Source organism: Zonotrichia albicollis, chromosome 1, assembly GCF_047830755.1.
Source record: "Zonotrichia albicollis isolate bZonAlb1 chromosome 1, bZonAlb1.hap1, whole genome shotgun sequence".
NCBI classification, from domain to species: Eukaryota; Metazoa; Chordata; class Aves; order Passeriformes; family Passerellidae; genus Zonotrichia; species Zonotrichia albicollis.
In genome coordinates this window covers 113,002,882-113,021,539 of record NC_133819.1, presented here as the reverse complement: position 1 = coordinate 113,021,539, position 18,658 = coordinate 113,002,882, and the positions used below count along the sequence as shown (strand labels likewise).

The following is an 18,658-nucleotide window of genomic DNA, read 5'->3' as shown; positions in this document are numbered from 1 at the left end:
CCCTTGCTTCCCACCCTCAACTGGAAGCACAGCATCTCCAAACAGAGGAAGAGACATGCAGAGATACAAAACATTAAAAGGTCCTTTTACAAAAAGGCAGTTTGTAGTTGTTCTCATTTGGCTTAACCTTATTTTTAAAAAACAATGAGTTTACATGACAGCTTCAGCATCGGGAAACAAGGAATATATGTTCTCTCCAGTCTCGTCTGTGTGATGTTAATCCTGATCTAAATAAGGAGAAACTGCAGTGATTTAAACCAAAGAAAGGCAACTGGATTACTTGAGCAGGACTCCTTTCCTGCTTCCTTTCAGAGGTAGCAACTCAGGATCTTCCCAGCATATTTGTCTCAATTAGTTCTGATATGTCAGAATGGAGCATTACATTACTTTAAAGAAAACCTGCCTTATGAGTGAATAAGCTTTAATATACCCTCAAGTTGAGTTTCTTCTCAAGTATCAATCACATAACTCCCCTTGATTGAAGGCTTGATTAGAATATCTGACTCCATCTGGACCAATCCATACACTTGATGAACTGCTTGTTTCTGAAATTTCCCTCTTGAACGGATTTATGCTTAAATATGAAAAAAAACAAAAAAAAAATTAAATGGATGAATATAGCTTGCCTTGCTGCCTGTATAGGATGTGTCGACTTACACAAAAAGCCAACTTTCCATTAAATATCCCAATTAAGTTGTTTTGTTAACAAATAAATCTAGTTTACTAGATCAGTTTGTTATTTATTGTGCTAATCTATCTGGTTTATTAATGCTTATATTCCTCTACATAAACTTCTGGCTGCTGAAAGCCCAAATTCCCAAAGCCAGGAATTACTTTATGCTGTCTGAACGCAGAAAAAAAGGGGAAAAACAATTGAAATGCACAGAGCCTGGCCTTGACTGCTTTGCCCACACAACACTGTAACTCTATCAAAGGGGGTTAGCTGACCAAGAATTACCATTCCTGAGGAGCACTTCCTCAGTGGATAAGAACAGCACTCAGAGCTGATGGATTCATTTGCAATTAGAAAGCTTTGCACTGGAGAGCTCCATGGAGAGCTGGAAGGATGTAGAGGTTTCCTTTTCCACAGCAGCACGGGCTATACTCAAACCACACCTCAAAGACGTCTGTCCCACGTGTTCCTGAAACTCTCCTTTGGTAAACAGTGCACCAGTTATTTCAACATTTTGCAGCTTAGATTGCCAGTTATCATGCTGGCCACAACCAGCCTCCCTCCATGGCTCTGCTATTCCTGGACACTTTCTCAATCTCTGTCATCCGGAACAAGTGAACTCTCCAAGCAGGTACAGCTTCCTTCTTCCAGCCTGGAAAGCAGCCGGCATGTTCTGGACATCACCACGAGCTACACGGTAACAGTATGAACTCTGTTCCTGCAACAAAGAGCAGCAGATCTGTTGTATTTGACCCACCTGATCCCTGCTCAGAGCTACAAGGAAAAATTAAAATGCAGCCAATGTCTAGTGCAAGAAAATTTCTTCCAGACCCCAGATTGGCAACCAAAGGGACACAAGATGCTTCCCAGTCTTGTATTTGCTTTTCACATTATTCCAACCTCTCAAACAAGAATATATTCCAAATTCATAATGGTCAATAAAAGAAGAAAAACCTGGTTACTCTGCCCTGGTTTTTAAGCCATATGATTGTGTAACTCACTTGTATCAAAGCCTCAACTTCTATACATAGGTCTTTGCTACCAGTAAAGGAATGCACACTCAAAAAACAGCACATCTGAGAAGCAATTCGAAGCTTGCAGCAATGCCAAGATAACTGAGAGAGAAACAACAGAAGAAAGTGGGTTTTTACAATTAAAGCACAAATGGTTGAGCAAGAAGAGCAAAGCGCAGAGAGTGGAGGTGTAGGGCTTGCTTACACACAGGGTTTTGTACCACTAACTCCTCCTGTTTGAAGTCAGTGCATTTAGTAAAGACCAGATTTCTCCCTGGTGGCAACAGGAGGACTGCACTGCCACACTGCAGGGATACATGAGCAGTACTGAGACTTGCTGGTGGAAAAACCCCATTGCTCCTTAACCCCCTTCTGTTTCCTTCCTGTGACTTCCTATTCCTCCTTCTCCAGGGAATATCAATGCCTGCTGGAAGAGCTACAAAACACTACCAAAAGCACACTGTTCAGTGTAAAAGTGAGGAGAAGCTATGGTAGAAGGAAGTGCTGTCATGCTGGCATAGCCACATATGGCCCCACCTGGAGCTGCAGTCTTTCACTATCACAGTTTAAAGCAAAACCATACACTTGACTGAGTTTGATCAGTACACAAGAAAAAATTCAGCATCTTATAATTTCTTTGCTATTTGGTTCTTATTGCATCTCTTAAAGTGGCAAGAGTGCTCATTACTAATCCATTGGATCTCAAAAGGGTAATTGTATTTATCTGCTTCTGGAGCACTGATTATTACTCTCACATTACGCTGAGATGAGCCAAATTTAAATGGTCCGAACTAAAGTCTTACAGCTGCAATCATAATTCCCTTTTTCAATTCCTAAGAAAAAGAGAGGAGTGAACAAGCTTCTTTTCCACATTTAGTCTTATTACAAGCTCATTAGAGACATCATCACTACCTTCAGCATGTGCATGACCTTTCAAAGTCCAGATCAATTTGATGCTAATTCCTTTCACATCTATCCAGTTTCCACATGATGTACTCTTTATAACTTGTAGCCCCACCAAATGAAAAATTGACACTAAGCCCATCCAGCCTCTAGGTTGGATCAGCCTGACTATTTTTGATTCAGAGACAGACAAATAATTATCGTGGTTTCAGATTTTTTTCCTTAACAGCAAAAAATAGTTTTGTTTTGAAAAATAACATTTTGCAAGCATTTAGTCCTTAAAATAAAGAAGTGGGGGAAAAAGTATGTCTGAGTGAGGGAAAAGACTTTTCCTGTAGCAACCCAAATAGCCAGAGATACCAAATCCTGGTACTAAGTGACAAAGGCTGCTTTTGTAAAGAAAATGTAAATACATGTTATAGCAAACAGTACTGAATCAAGCATTACAAGTTAAAAACAGAATTGGTGGCAAGCATGGGAAAGCAAGTGTCCTTTCTATATAAATATATATTAGTTTATATAAGTATATATAAGTTTGTATAAGTATATATAAGCTGTTTAGAATTAGTTCTAAGCTGGTTCTGGCCCAGATCAGTGGGATGGGGTGTGGCATAGACCTTGTGGAATTCAATACCATTTTACATCAGGGACATCTGAAAAGCCAGGGACAGGGGAAAGAGGCTCTTTTTCTTCCAAGGAGGAGTAAGCATGGAAGGCATAGGGTCTGTCCACCTTTGTTTTCCTTGACTTGGGTTTCATGAGCATTTAACATGTAAATCACCCTCTCTTTGTATATTTTTGTTATTACTTTAGTTGCTGTTACTTTTCCCTTATCTCAGTGCTATTTCCAGTAAGTTGCTCTTATCTCAATGTGTGATTTCTGCTTTTTTCTCCCACTAGAGAGGGAAGGGGAGCAGCTCATAGTTTTTAATGGGAGTACAAAATTGGGGAATACCATTCCTAAACCATTAAATTAATCCAGTCACTAATGGCAAGGTAGTCAGTATTTACAGTTTGTTTTCTGCAATGTGTATAGGATGCTGCCAACGTGGAAGGACAAACATATACATTTTACAAATTTGTGAATTTGCAAAACTGGAAGATGGCAGTGGCCATTTGCAATGGCTGTGAAATCAAGCTGTCATTTAACCTCAGTCTGTCTTTTTCTACTTCTGGATTCCTCACCTGTATTTCTTAAGAAATATACTTTTACTGCAAAGCCTGTATCAGATTCAAGGATCTCTTCAGGTGTTTAATCACAAAGTCCCAAGCCATTCAGCCACATATTCCCTGCCTGTTTATTAACACAATACTTGCCATTCTAAATTCCTGGATTACAGCTTGTACTGAGTTACCAATTCATGTCCTCACAGAGAGAACTGATCAAATCATGTCCCTCAGCCAACTGAAGCTGAGAATAACAAAGATTTTTCATCAGTTTCCAGTTCCAGATTTCCAGCTCAAACACAGCCTGTCTGCTATAGATGGATATACCTCTCTACAAGGCCTTTACATTTTGTAAAGCAGAATTAAGATTCCAAATTGAAGAAGAACTTGTATGATACATACAGCCACATTTCATACTCTTTTACATGTTTAGCTTTCTTTCTCCTTCCCCCCCCCCCACTCCTTATTTTGACATGTCAGCAAATGCCTCTTACTGGAAAAGTTTAAGTGTGATTAAATTTCAGTGATTAAAAGATTAAGTGTTACTTTCGCCTCTACATGAATTCATTTTAAATACTCAGGTCTGACACACCTTTGATTTTTTTCCATCTGAAATCTTTGCTAACTGGAAGAAATGGTTAATAACTGTATTCACATAGATATGCTCATGGTGATCCTCCCCACTTATGTTTCTGAGCTGTTTCTCATGTGGCAATTTCTCACACTCAAGACAAGAGTGCAAGGAAGGAAATACAGTAAGTATCCTGTAACAGTTGTTGTGCAGACCTGCAGGCATTAAGCAAACAGTCCATTCTCAGATGTAAGCATGGACAAAACAAAGAAAGAAAAGTGTCTAAACCCACTAATGCCACCACTTACCACAAGAAACTTGCCCTTTTGTCCTGCCCATGTACCCCACATTTGCTCATTAGCAATGAGTAAGGCTGAGATTCCTCCAATCTCACTTCAGGGATGCTGCAGCCAGGGAACTGGAACCAGGGAACAGGCCTCTGGCTCTGTGGCCAGCAGAGAGCACTGGTCCCTCCAGGAACATTTGGAGCACATGGGATGCTCTACCCACGGCCAGCCTGCCCACCTGCACCCTGGCAGATGGTGGAGATGCAACCAGACCCAGTTCTTTGCAGGCTGCCACTTGTGCACAGCAGGGACTCGGGATCTGTGCGTCTTTCCTTAAGTTTTTTTTTCCATTGGTACTTAAAAGTATGCTGTGAGTCAGAAAGGGTCCATTATTTCAATTTAAATTCCTCCCCATTTATGCAAATTTGAAGTCCCTGGTCAGTATGAACAGTTTAAGACTTGTTTCTAACTTGCAAACTTATTGCTTCCCTTCTCTCATGAGGATGTTATGACAGGATTAATACTCAGTTAATCAACAGAAAATGTTCCTAGACATCCTAGCAAGACTAGACAGTTATAAAGCCTAAAGCTAATTACATGCTACGTGGGGGAGACAATTGCAATCCAAATGGCTGAAGATACTTTATCGGGTCCTTCTCATTTTCCACATGCCCATTTTGAAGTAAACATGAATGAAACCAAAAATGTTTGAAACAGAACACAGCACAGCAGAAGCGGTTTTCACTGGCTGCTTTGCATTCACCAAAAGCAAAGGAAGTTTTTACATGAGATGACTGCACTGCATTTCAGTGCTGCATTTTTCATCATAATATAGCTCAGTATAACAGCTATATTTCATTCAAAACTAATCTTCAGGGTTTTATCTTAATTGAGATTAATTTACCAATTCCTATACCAATTGGAGATACACCCAAAATAAAAAGATATTTGGAAAATATTTCAGAAGACGCCTGGAGAAAAATTACAGGAACACACAACCAGAGTAATAATATATTTTCCAAGCACAAGGTTTCATCCCCTCTGTGGATAGGTATTAAACAGCTGAGATAGCACATTTATGGAAACCTTCAAGCTGAGATTCAGCTGTGTGCAGCTGTGACAAGTTGTCAGACAATTGTATCTCAAACCTTTGTTCCCCTTTATCTCAAAGATTACAAGCTCAGGGGCAGAACACATCTACAACAGATAGATGAAACTGGGAGTAGCTCAGTCTTCACAAAGCTTAGGTCAGGTTTTGTTTTTCAAAACTTGACTCTGGGACAGTTCAAACACAGGTCAACTTTTTGCCAAAACCCTGAAGTCCAAAGGGAGCTAGAAGGACAGCTAGCCTGGAGCCAGTGGCTACACATTTAAAGCAGTAGCCTGTCTTCACAGCTAGGTAGAAAGGAAAATAATCCTCTCAACTATCCCTTTAAAGTTTTGACAGCTTATATATAAAGTATATGTGCCTATATCCCTAAATTGTCCACCCTGCCCGTGGAAACCCTGAGCTTTTGGAACAGAAGCATTAGTCAACGTGATTTTAAAAAAATAGAAAGATAGCTCTGCCAGATTCTTGGCAAAACATTATCTACATTGTGATTTCCTCACAGAGAGAAAGGTGATGAATTGAGGAGAAGAAGAAGCAGGCCAAGGGGCAGTAGGGCTCTTAGAAGACAGCTTCGTCTAATCTATGGGCTGAAGATTAGATATTCAATTCCAGTCAAAGGAATGGTACTCCGGGTTATGTTGTGGGTGTGGAAGATACTGCAATGGATTCTTTCCAAGTTTAAATGCAAGCTGGTTTATACAAGATTATTTTTGGTTAAAGTCACTGTGACATAGTTTCTTTCAGCTGCCTCATTATGTGAGTTTATTTAAAAAAAAAAAGTTGCATGGTTCTGTCTCAGATCAAACAGTTTCTTTCCTGCCTTTTTCTGCCAAGTTATAATAAAATAAGGACTGTGACCTGAGCAGGATCTTCTACAGCTAACAGAAAAGGAAAAACAGTCTGAATAAGAGTTCATGCTACAAAGTTAACATTAAAAAAAAAAAAAAAAAAAGCAGCAGAATTAAAAAAAAAAATTCAGGATTAAGGGAAAAAAAATATATATATACAGAAAAGCTTTATAAGCAACACAGCCCTACAAAACTCATGAAACTCATGCTGTTCTCCCATTTTCATGTATGAGCTGGCAAGGTGCTAACCACTCCATTAATTTTTGGAGTCAGCAAGGCACTGCTTCTTGAACAACATAAAATAATTCTGAGGAGTTTTCTTAGTGTTTTCTTTATATCTGGCACTAAATCTTTGCTAGATGGTCTTATATTCAATTCTGTAGTGTCTTCTGACACACTGGCTCTTTCTGGCTGGTGTTGGTGCATGTTTTGGTTTTTATTCCAGAGAGCAAAGAGCAGTGGTTTTTATGTGCTCAAGCAGTTTGTGCAAGGTTTCTGTAACACACCATGAGAAAGCCAAAGGCTTCCCAGTGGTAGGAGGAATGGCTGGCAAACACAGCACTCCAGCTCCAAATTGTTACAACAGTCATGGTTACAAACCCTTGGATACCATGGCATTTCCACAGGACGAATGGGAGTCACACGTGGGACTCTGGGACTCTGCTCCTCGCCCTGCTGGACTGAAAACTGGATTTGGGTTAAGACATCTCATTGCAGCGCTCAACAGCACAAACTATGAACATGTAGAGAGATGGGGGAGCAAAGCTGTAGCACAAGGTGAGAAGGCTGGGCAGGGGAAAGGCTCTCCCAAAAGCTGAGAATTCCTGTTTTCCTTACTGACCTTACTCACTCTTTCAAACATGGAAGCAAAAAGCTGGAAGTGAGCTTCGCCAGGCTGTGTTCCCTCAGTAGATGGTGAGCAAACACACTGCCAACAGAAATGCCAGCATCCTGCCACTAAGAGGAGCTGAAATTCAGCTGTCATCATCAGCACGGGCATGCTCCAGCACAGCCCTTTCACAGGGATCCCTCCTCCTCCTCCTCCTCCTAGGCAGGTCAGCTTTCACTTCAGATGAGCCAGCAGAGAACCCAACAGCAGATTGCTGCTCTGACCAAGACAGGACTGGGCAGAAGAGGTGGTGGGCTGCCAGAGCACACACAGAACTTCCAAGAGCTAAATGAAATGCACTTTTCCTGACCCTATGGAGAGGTAAACCATTGGGAAACACGCATCTGTACCAGCCTGTGGAGAGCTTGCAGAGACTTGACTATGTGCCTCAACCTACAGTTACTTACACTTTTAGCTCTAAAAATTTCCTCTCTCATATTCAAAATTTTGTTTTCCTCCCAGGATCATGCAGGCTGTCAATGCAAGTCAAGGTGATTGCCTTTCCCTGAAACTTATGTATTTTTGCTGGCTCAGAGTGGAGCTGCTGAAGGGATGTCTGGGCTGATGGGAGGAGAGCATCTCTATAACCAACTCACTGGTTTTCAGCTGAGCAATCCTCTTTGCAGCAGGGAGAGAAGAGAAAACAAGATGTACAAAAAAACCAGATATGGAATACATTAAACATAATGGAAAGTCTGCCTGTAAGAGGGCAAAAGAAAGGGGCTTCAGTGTGCACCAGTTTCCCTAAAGATAGGTTATCTCAACACTTGAAAAGACTGGAAAACTTCTCAGAAACAATTCCTCAAAAACAATGGAAATAAAGAAAACTTTTGACAAGTAGGTATTTTCTAAAGAGACTTCCAGAGAATCTTAAATATGGTCAATTTACTAAAAGGGCAGTAGAAAAGTTCTGAAGATTTTCGTTCTTCGCATTTAATCACAGAATGGTTTGCAATGAAAGGGACCTGAAAGATCATTTAGTTCCAATGCCCCTACCATGAACAGGGACACCTTCCACTGGACCAACCTGGCCTTGAGCACTTCCAGGGATGGGTAGTACACAACTTCCCTGATTAACCTTGTCCAGTGTCTCCCCACCTGCACAGCCAAAAATTTCTTCTAATACTGAATTTAAACCTGCCCTTTTTAAGTTTGAAGCCATTCTCCCCATTCCATCACTACATGTTCTTGTAAAAAGTCCCTCTCCATCCTTTCTGCAGCCCCCTTAAGGTATTGGAAGCTGCTCTAAGGCCTCACCAAATCCTTCTCTGCTCCAGGCTGAACAAACCTAACTCTCTCAACCTGTTTTATAGGATTGTTAAGGTCATAATGTTCTTCATAACAACATGCTTAAGCTATAACCAAAGCATAAAACTGAAAAGCATTAAAATATTCAAAATACAGGAACCCTTTGCTTATACCCTTTCTTTACCGATGGCATGACTCTCCCCAAAGGCATTTGATGCCAAATGGAAATTCCAAAGCCCAGATGTAAAGTGGCCCCATCATGTCTTATCAGGACATTCGAGCTCTCCATAGATTGCAAATATATGCAAAAGCACACCAACACAACTGCTATGTGCCAATAAGCTGTAAAGGGTCAGCAGGGTAGAAGAGTAGAGGGAAAGTGACTCTACAGGTAAAAGACTTCAAGCATACAAACCAAATTAAACAAAGAAAAAAACATCTTTTCTATTCTTATATACCTACCAACATTAAATACATATATGCATTTTGAAAACCTATGTTTTCTTTACTCTGTTGCACATTGTTATGTACCAGCAGGTCAGATTCATTTTCCCATCCAGCAGTTTGTGACCCACCCTCATTAGTCTCTGTAAATGTTATATAATTAAGAGAACTATTTTTTTTTTTTTTTTACAAAGATAAGCACAGTCTCCAAAAGGTTGCTTGTTTTTCTAAGAGACAATTTTGGAAATGAATTAAAGAACTGCATATGTCCTTGATTCATCTTTAAATTTAGGAGGGGAAAAGGAAGCTCCTAGAAGACCTCTAAAAACTTCAAGGAGAATGGTTGGAATGAAGGCCAAGATGTTCATGTCCAGCAAGTTCTTAATCTGAGTGAAAGAAAGGAGAAAACTGTTCTGAGCATCCTGCCAGTGACATGAATCATTGCATCCTCTCTCACAAAACCTGATGCCTTAGAGTAATTTCCATGGAGGAAATAAATCTTTCCTTTTGATTTAGAGAACTCAGATAATTCATTTAAAGCTGATCTCTTCTTGCACACCTCACAGAGGTGGAACCAAGCAGGTAGACACTGGTCTTGGCACACATAGGAGAAAACTGTGATGTACTGCACTTACCACTGGCACTCAGCACTTCAGGTTACATCTAATAACACAATATAATGGCTTTAATGAGCACTTCAAAAGACTGCTGAATCAGAGCTTTGCTGAATGTTCATTTCTTAAGTGTCAATCTGCATCCATGTGCACTGAGATAATTTATAAGTAAATTTATTTAAGTGAAACTGTGGAAATTCATGCTGAGCTAGAACAACTCACAAAACAACAAATCACAGGCACAGAACATAATCTGGCAGCTGCAATAGTAATTGAATTTTCTGCTTGACTCCTCAAGAAGCAGCAAGGATGAAATCATGTTTTAATTTTATCTTCCAGGCAACAAAATGGGGTCAAGAGGTCAGTGGTAATCTATTAAAAACTGTGAGGATATTATTTCCCTAGCCTCGGTTTAGAGTTACACAGCTTTTTGTCATGATTGAATAGGAACTGTATAAAAAGCTACCTGCCAGGATGTGGGAAGGTCACATGTCAAAAGCTGCCTGCAAAAAACCTTAAATTGGTCTAATCTTGGGGTTAGTGGATTGGACAAACTGTCAGCTGTCAGCCTGACTTAAATTGCTTGAACGTCACGTCCTCTTACTGTTCAAATTATTTTTTCTCCTTCCTTTTCCTCTTGTCCCTGATCTTGCTCTTGCTAGAAATAGCCTAGAGTTTAACAAATGCACCAGGCTTAGAGTTTAACAAATGCACTAAACATGGGTAGTATTCCCTGAAAAGGGAAATGCCAGGGTTGAATTCCATTCAGGCATCAAGAGCAGGTCCACAGGGTGCTGCAGACAGAAAAGCTGGGTCTGAAACAGGGAGAATCCCAGCAGCCATTCCCAGGCACCAGAAGTTCAACACCTGCATGTAGTCACAGGGAGCAGGGACAGACTCAAGGTACATCATGGCTTAGAACCAGGATTACAACAATCACCTACATAGGTACCCTGTGTACTAAGCAAAACTTTAATAATGCTATTTTTACCAACAGCTGTAACTATATTCATCTTTTTCCAAAGGATTTAAAGAGATCTAATATGTAAGGTATTGGAATACAGAGGGAACAAGCTTTATTTGAAGTAGAAAAAAGATCTGGTTTATTTACTTCAGAATCCAAATATATATTTGCACTATATTCTACTTAATTCCAATCCTGCACTAAAACTAAAAATAGGCATACAGGATTTTATTGGTTTTTCTCCCTACCTCCATTTTTGCTAAGGAAAAGATATACTGAGATATTTGCTTTCAAGTAGAATATGCACATTGCACTGTATGTGTGTGGCAATAAAGGTGGAGTCAAGAGAGTATTCCACCGGCTGTAAATGAAAGGTGCCACAGTTTATTTTTTGTTTTTGTTGTAATACAAACCACAAGCTTTGGCCAGTCATCAAGAAAAAAATGGTACCTACAGAGTAAGTTTCACCTTTAGAATTAATCCTATGGTCTTTGTAAAAATAAAGTGAAGTTTCCTGAAAATCTCATGCTCTGGAGTACAATAAATTCCCCTGGTAACATTATGCTAGGTAGAATGAAACTAAAACAAAACCAAACAGTTTCTTGAGAAACATAACCCACAAGCTTTCAACTCAGTTTATTCACTGTAAACTGTGTTTTGTAAATGGCACAAAATATACAAGAAACAAAATTTCCCCTGAGCCTCATGTTCAGTGAAATGAAAATGTTTCTGCTTATCTGTACCACATCAAGAGCCAAAAACTTATTGAACCCTGCCAGAAGTTATGTCGTTAATTATTTTAGCTAACTTTTCCCCCTAGTAACACTAAGAGAAGATAGAAGGAGACAGAATCCACTGCTCTTTTCAGAAAACATCCTCAACTGAGTGTTAAAAGAGCAAAGCTTATTGTAAAATAGCAACAGAAGCAAATCCACTTTCCCCTCTGCACACAGCTGTTCATCACACAATACTTTGGTTTCAAAAATGAATCTGGCTTCAGAAGGCTTCATCTCTTCCCTGCCCAGGCAACCTCACCTTTCTGCCACAAACTCTTATCTTCTTGGTGTGTAGCTGCTGCTTTTTGGGCACCTGAACTATGTACTAATCCACAAAAAGGATTTGGGTGGAAGCCCAGTGTTTTCTCCACTTTCCCCTGTTGAAGCTGTGGTAAAGCAAATATATCAGGGAACATGCATGCGAGAAACATTGCCCATTTCCCAGCTGAGGTACAGCTACATGTGGAAAATGCCAGGATCTTTAGTTTCTGCATTGCTAGAGGGATACAAGCCAGAAGAAGTTCAGAGATCAATGAAAGACATTCAGAAATTACTTTAGGAAAAATTCACCTATAGTAAAAAGTAGCAAAAAGTGGATTGAGATTCAGAATACAAGGCATTTAATTCTAGCTTACTAAGTGATCTACAAGTCAAATACAAAGAAGGGTGTTGAGGCTGGAAGAAGTGAAGATCCTGACACTTGCACATCACTATTGGATAATCATCATCAGGAGCAATACAAACAAATTAAAGACATGAAAATAAAAGCAACTACTTTTAGGTGGACGTAAGGTAAAAGTTTGTGTCATGCTGGAAGAAATAAAGCAAAGGTGGCTGAGGCTGAAGGTCACCTCCATTTTGCAACTGGGAACAAACAGTGATTGCATCTTTTCAAATGTTTAATCTGTAAGCACCAAGGAACAGGGGCACAGTACAGCAGTGCCTGCAACAACAACAGAGTGCTTGAGCCAGCTACAGAAGGGAAGGACAGTTTTATTTAAGAGCTTTTCTGCTTTTTCCTTTACTTCAAAATATCTTCTTCTATCCAGCACCAATACAGAAAATTATCTCACGAATAGCTAATAAGCAAACAGTAGATGTTCTGTCTGTTCACTGTGATTTAGAACAAAACACTCTGTGTTGCATTTAAGTGATTTCCAGACATAAAGTGTGAAGGCTTCCAAAACCCACTGATCTGATAACTGTCCATATCCGAGCTTTCTCCTTTCTCAGTCCCCCTTCTCTGATACTCCCCCAGCAAAAACACTGAAAGAAACAAACCTAAACCCCTGCGTCTATTTCCCCCCACACCCACACAGTACATACCCATAACAGAACTCTTTTCTCAGCTTCAAAAATCCAAAATGACCCCCTGTAAGCAAACGAGAAGAGAAGAGAAGAGAAGAGAAGAGAAGAGAAGAGAAGAGAAGAGAAGAGAAGAGAAGAGAAGAGAAGAGAAGAGAAGAGAAGAGAAGAGAAGAGAAGAATTGTGAAAATGGCCACCAAGCAGCAGCAGCAGGTTTGCATGGCCAGCCTGATGTCCCACTTCTTCTACAAAGAGTCTGATGATGACAGCACAAAATACCAAATCTGTGCCTGCTCGTGCACCAGCTGTAACGAAACTGTGCCTGCTACAGGTAGAAGAGACAAAATGTGGGTAACAGGGGTAAAAAGGGAGAAACAAAATCCAACATAATTTCCTCTCAAAGCCTGCTGGTATATTATGGGGTTATAGCAGTGCCTTGCATCTCTAGGATGTGAGTTCAGACATGTTTGCCTTGATAAAATCCTCAGCCTGGGGATAGCACCATTTGGGTACCACGGGTGTCATGGGACAGTGAGCTGCTGAGCTAGCACCAAACAGCCCAAGGCAGATGTGCCACCTCCCATCCTGGAATAGTGCACTCTCAGGAGTGAGATATGCAGTGACAAAGTGGTGAGACGGCTGGGGATTCACTAGAGAATGAGAGCACAGCCCTGCAGCCTGAAGGCTCAGCATGCTGCCTCAGTCTGTAAATGTCTGAGAAAGCCACATGGAATATACATGCCTTGTCCCCTCCCTGTACAGGTGTGGAGCCCACATGTGCCCCAAGGAGCAACTCCATTGTGTAAGCAGCACCAGGAGCTCAAGTAGCAGAGATCTGCACTGTGAGACAGATCCAGTAAAGGGGGAAAAAAAAGGAGAAAAAAGAGGAAGGAAAATAATATTATAATATTATAAAAAAGGCATTAATGGAAGTGTTCCTTAAAAATTTGTATTATATATTTTCATACACAAAACATAATTTTCTTTCCAAAACACCCATTTTGTTCCATTAAAACAACATCCTGCATGAGACAAATGTTACATTTTTAAGGGAGGCCACAATGTGCAAAACAGAGGAAAGGCTTTAGAAGGGGGAAATAAAATTATGCTTGAATTCTGTCTTAGAAAAACAGAGTCAAGTCCAGCCTTTGAGGGGGTTACTGGAGTGATGCTGATGCATCTAATGAACTAATCAATAGTGCTCAAAAGCTTATAAAACTTGCATCCTCTGGATGTGCTACCTGACACCTCAGGGGTAATTTGTAGACGTGCTGAGCATTCGGTACCAGCTGAAGTCAATGAGTGTAAAAACACTTGAGTATTTTAAATAGTAACAAACAGCAAATTCTCAGAATAAAAAAAACACTATCAGAGTTGTGTCTAATCATCTGGAGGCCCTTTTAACTTTTCTATAATGTTCACAAGTTTTAACAGTACAAGGACAGGTAGCAGTGAGGACAATGGAGAGAAAGTGAAAAAATTAATGAGGTTGTGTCAAAGTCCTTAACAAAGCTCACCAGTAAAGTAACACAGGGAACCTCGTGACTGATTTCCCAACTCACAAGCGTTAAGACACTTTTGTGTAGCCATGATATTTTCTGAAAAATCCCTTTGCCAGGATTTTTCTCCTGAGAATCTGAGAGGCTTCAGGAACAAAATGTAAACAATGATTATCTGCTGCTGTGGAATGCACCAGGTGCATCTTTGATTAGTCTCATGTGGTTGTCTCTAACTAATGGCCAACCACAGTCCAGCTGTCTCAGACTCTCTGGTCAGTCAGAAGATTTTATTATCATTCCTTTCTTTCCTTTCAAACCTTCTGATGAAATCCTTTTTTCTATTATTTTAGTATAGTTTTAATATATAATTTACTTGTAATATAATATATATAATAAAATAATAAATCAGCCTCCTGAAACATGGAGTCAAGATTCTCTTCTCTTGTCCTGGGATCCCAGCACATCTCAGATTTATTTAAATTACTGTTCTTAAAACGCTAAAGGTAAAGGACATCCCATATCTTCCCTTTGATGCTTTTTGATACACTTTTACACTACAGATAGTTCACAAGTGACTAGAATTCTATTTTTGAGGAAATTAACACAGGATTTTTTATTTTATCCTTACTTTAAAAAAAACCCAAAGTTTTGTAATTTAACATGACAATAAATATCATCCAGAGGTCATAAAATGTTTGCAATTTCTTTTCCTGGAAGCTAATGTAATTAATTTCAATAGAACTGTTCAAAAGAGAGAGTTTACCAGCATTATCTCACAGAGACACGTGAGTAGAGAAGAGCCAGACTAAGAAAGTGTCACAAACAATTAACTTTTTCAAAACTCAAAAAATAAAACAAAGACCCCCTGTGAACATTGAGCAATCCCCATAATCTCTTTTATCCTGGGACAGCATCATTAATTTAAGGATGAAGTCCATGTGTAAAAATCCTGCTGTTTCTCCCTCCTTATACAGCCCAGAAAGCAATGGGAAAATGTCTTCTGTTTTAAACGACTTGTGAACTTTCTTTTAATTAGAGTGGGTGGCTTTTTCCCCATTCCAATGTGGCAAACAGCAGGAATGCTGAAAGGTTGCTGGTGCAGCATCTCTGTTTCCCTTCCAGATGCAATGGGCTCACCAGGGACTCACCAGACACCCCTGGGGCACCAAGGGCATGGCAGGGTGGCCCTCACAGAGCCCCACATCTCTGCCCATCTTTTATCAGCTGGTGAAGATCAGGAGGTGGATGCCAATGGTGTCCAACTGCAGCTGGCTCAGGCCACGACCCAGGGGAGCACTAAAAGTGATGTTGCATAATTGAGAGCACTCTCTGGTAAATTATTCATAAATCAGTTAAAGGCAGAGGAGGACAGAGCCTTAGCTGGCATTCAGCAGCAAAGCCAGGTTGGTTTCAACAGATTTAAACATGGAAAATGCTGAACATGTCTTTTAAATATGCAAAGTCCCATTGACATAAAGGAGGAAGCTACCAGAGACTATCAGAGACTTCAGTGTCTCTTTTGCAGAGATTATGGTACTCCATGAAATGCCTCTGAAGAATTGCATGTTAATATCTGCCCAAGTGTGGTGACACATCAGACTGGAGCCCATCATTCCAATCATCTGTTCCCAGGTTAACAACCATGGCAGCCAGAGCAGCCCTACTTCTAACAGAAGATGTGTGATGATTTAAATTATTACAGTGTGTTCCCAGGCAGCACTTCAAATTACATTTAAATGGGGAAAAAAAATTCCAAACCCTTAGTGGAATGAAAAATCTATTCATTGTATAATCTTGGAAGACTTTTCTACAAGACTTAAATTAGGAGCCTTAATAAATCTCTCAGAGGCTTTTAGCAACTTACGTTGTGTTTATGTTTAATAAAAATGGTGGAGGGTTCCAACTAAATTAAATTAAACTAGCTCTTAATTCCTGTGTTTTGAAAAGGCATCACGTTGATACTGTGATGACTTTATTCATGGAAATATGATTCAACTCTTTGGCTCACAAATCACGGTTACAAACCCCGCACAAAGGAAAAAAAGAAATCCCAGCTGCAGTCTCCAAGCTCCTGGAGACAAATGTCTGAAAGCAAAGAAAACAAAAGAAGCCAAAAGGGAGAGCTAACCCTTGGGAAGCATTGTCTAGGTTTGTGGCCACCTCTGACTAAACATGCACTCCTATTTCTGAACATCTGAGTCATCCCCCAGGGTGCTGCACCTCTGCGCAAATAAATAAATACGGATAAACCAACAGAGCAACAGAAAATGTGAATGGTTAGTGGGGAGAAACATGTTTGGTCAGGGTGGTGAAGAAGGGAGAACAAACCTCAAGGATAAATACTTTCCAACCCCAAAGTGCATCAGAAATAAAACAGCAAAACAGCCAACAAACAATCTATATCCTTTTAGCAGAGACCAACTTTACCATCTATTCAAGATAGGCTTCCAGACAGATAATAAAGTGCAGCAGGATTCTCCTCTGAATGATGAATAAAGGAAATTATGTCACTTTCCAAAGCAAACAAAAACCCCAAAATCTGGCCCACAGTTACTAAATTTGATTGTATTGCAACATAGCAAATTTTAAGATACTCCCTGACCTACACAGGAGGACCAGGCAAGCCTCCTGTCTCCCCCTCACAAGGCCAAAGACAACGTCATGGGGATTCTCTTCCTTTGCACATAAGAAGGCAGCATAAAAACATTATCCTTCCATAAACTCTACTTTTCCCCACCTAGGAACATGGTGCAACACCACTGCAGGAAACAAGCAGCTCCAACCCAACTTGCAATCTGCCACCTGCAGGGCAGCACCTGGTCCCTGTGGCTGCCCTCAGCTGGCCCTGGTGGCTGTTCCCAAGCTGGACACACAGACCACATCAGTCTGCACCTTGCACAGCCACTTAGGGCACTTCTGCAGGCGGCTTGAAAAGCACTGTCCCTGTTGTGTGAAGTCACTTGACACCAGCTTTATTTTTCACTCTGCACAGGTGAAAACATGAGATGTAAAGCAGCCAACAGGCCATGGCTGTGTGGCAGGTGGCTTTGCAGGAACAAAACTGGCTGCAGTTATCCAGATAACTGCTTGCTAAGCATCACTCAGGGAATTGTACCAGGGAACCAAGCTAGCATTTAAAACACACAGCAAACAAATCTTCTCCCTCACGGCAAGGCACGAATAGTTGTGCTAATGAAAAAGGGATGGGGAACAGCACAGGTGAAAAGAGCCCCTGGTGCAGGGCATTTTTTAAGTCAGTGCTGCTACTAAGACAGATGTGGCAAAGGCATACCCTCAGCCTGGTAGCTTTAACGTTGAGAATTGCTATTTCTCACCCCAAATGGATCATGGGACCTTCTGGCTCACAGAGGAGCCTGCAGGCTACAGCCATCATGCATGAGAGAAATGTCCCTAAAATGTCTTGATGTTAAAATGATGTTGAATAGAAGTGCCATTCAAAATACCCAATGATTTCTGGCAAGCCAGACAGCAAAGCTGCTGGCAAAAGAACTGCAAAGGGGAAAAAGAAAAAAAGGAAACAGAGTCAACAATCATTAGATGTTGATGTGTTAGATGTGTCTGTGGACAATTTTTCAGTGCGACCCTCACCTTGCTCTGTTCACAAACAAACTTTCCCAGAATTAGCAGCCAACACAGATGCCCATATAACTTCTGGCAATGCACAAAAGTTCAAGCTCTTGACAGTGTTGCCATACGCATACTGGGGCTAAGGAGAGAGGGAAACAACTGACACGGGCCCCTGTCCCAAGCCCCAGCCTCCATCCTGATACCTGAAGCCCATCAGCCTCTCATCTTTGCACAGGCTGTCTGTGGGGCAAAGTGTACCTGTGAACCCTTGTGATTTGTCCAGTCAGTTCAGTCTTTAGAAAGTTTAAACCTGCTCTGTTATGGTATGTACAGTAACAGCGAATTCCCTGTTTCTACTGTTGGTGCATTTCGGGGTAAATCTAGTAAAATACTCACTTTTTCTCTCACCTATGCTGTTAATTGCCTGTCTATAATTAAATTGAACACAGCAGGACAGTAAATGACAGAAAGGCTCAATGTTTTAGCTTTGGTGCCTCATAAAGTGCTAACCTGGGCCACATGCAATACCCACATAGCACAGCTAAATGATCAATGTAAAACCAACAGGAACTTTTATATGGACTGATGGTCTTTGGCTTAGACCCCTTCCAAACACTGAGTTTTCATGAGTTATACCAGCTGCCACTTGTATTTATTTTATAAACACCACATGCTAAGTGTAAATTGCATTGCCACCACCACTGATTTCACCCCAGACACTTGTATACAAGTTATGGGTGGTGGAATCCAGATTTAG

The 18,658-nt window shown here is 40.6% G+C and overlaps 1 long non-coding RNA gene across 1 annotated transcript; it reads right to left on the bottom strand.

The window, feature by feature from the left end:
• Positions 1-443: 443 nt before the first annotated feature.
• Positions 444-16,797, bottom strand: LOC141725196 (uncharacterized). The gene is made up of 3 exons (XR_012582385.1): positions 16,741-16,797; positions 959-1,391; positions 444-574 (listed from the first exon to the last, which is right to left on the bottom strand). It is a non-coding gene; the product is annotated as an uncharacterized LOC141725196 (long non-coding RNA).
• Positions 16,798-18,658: the final 1,861 nt, after the last annotated feature.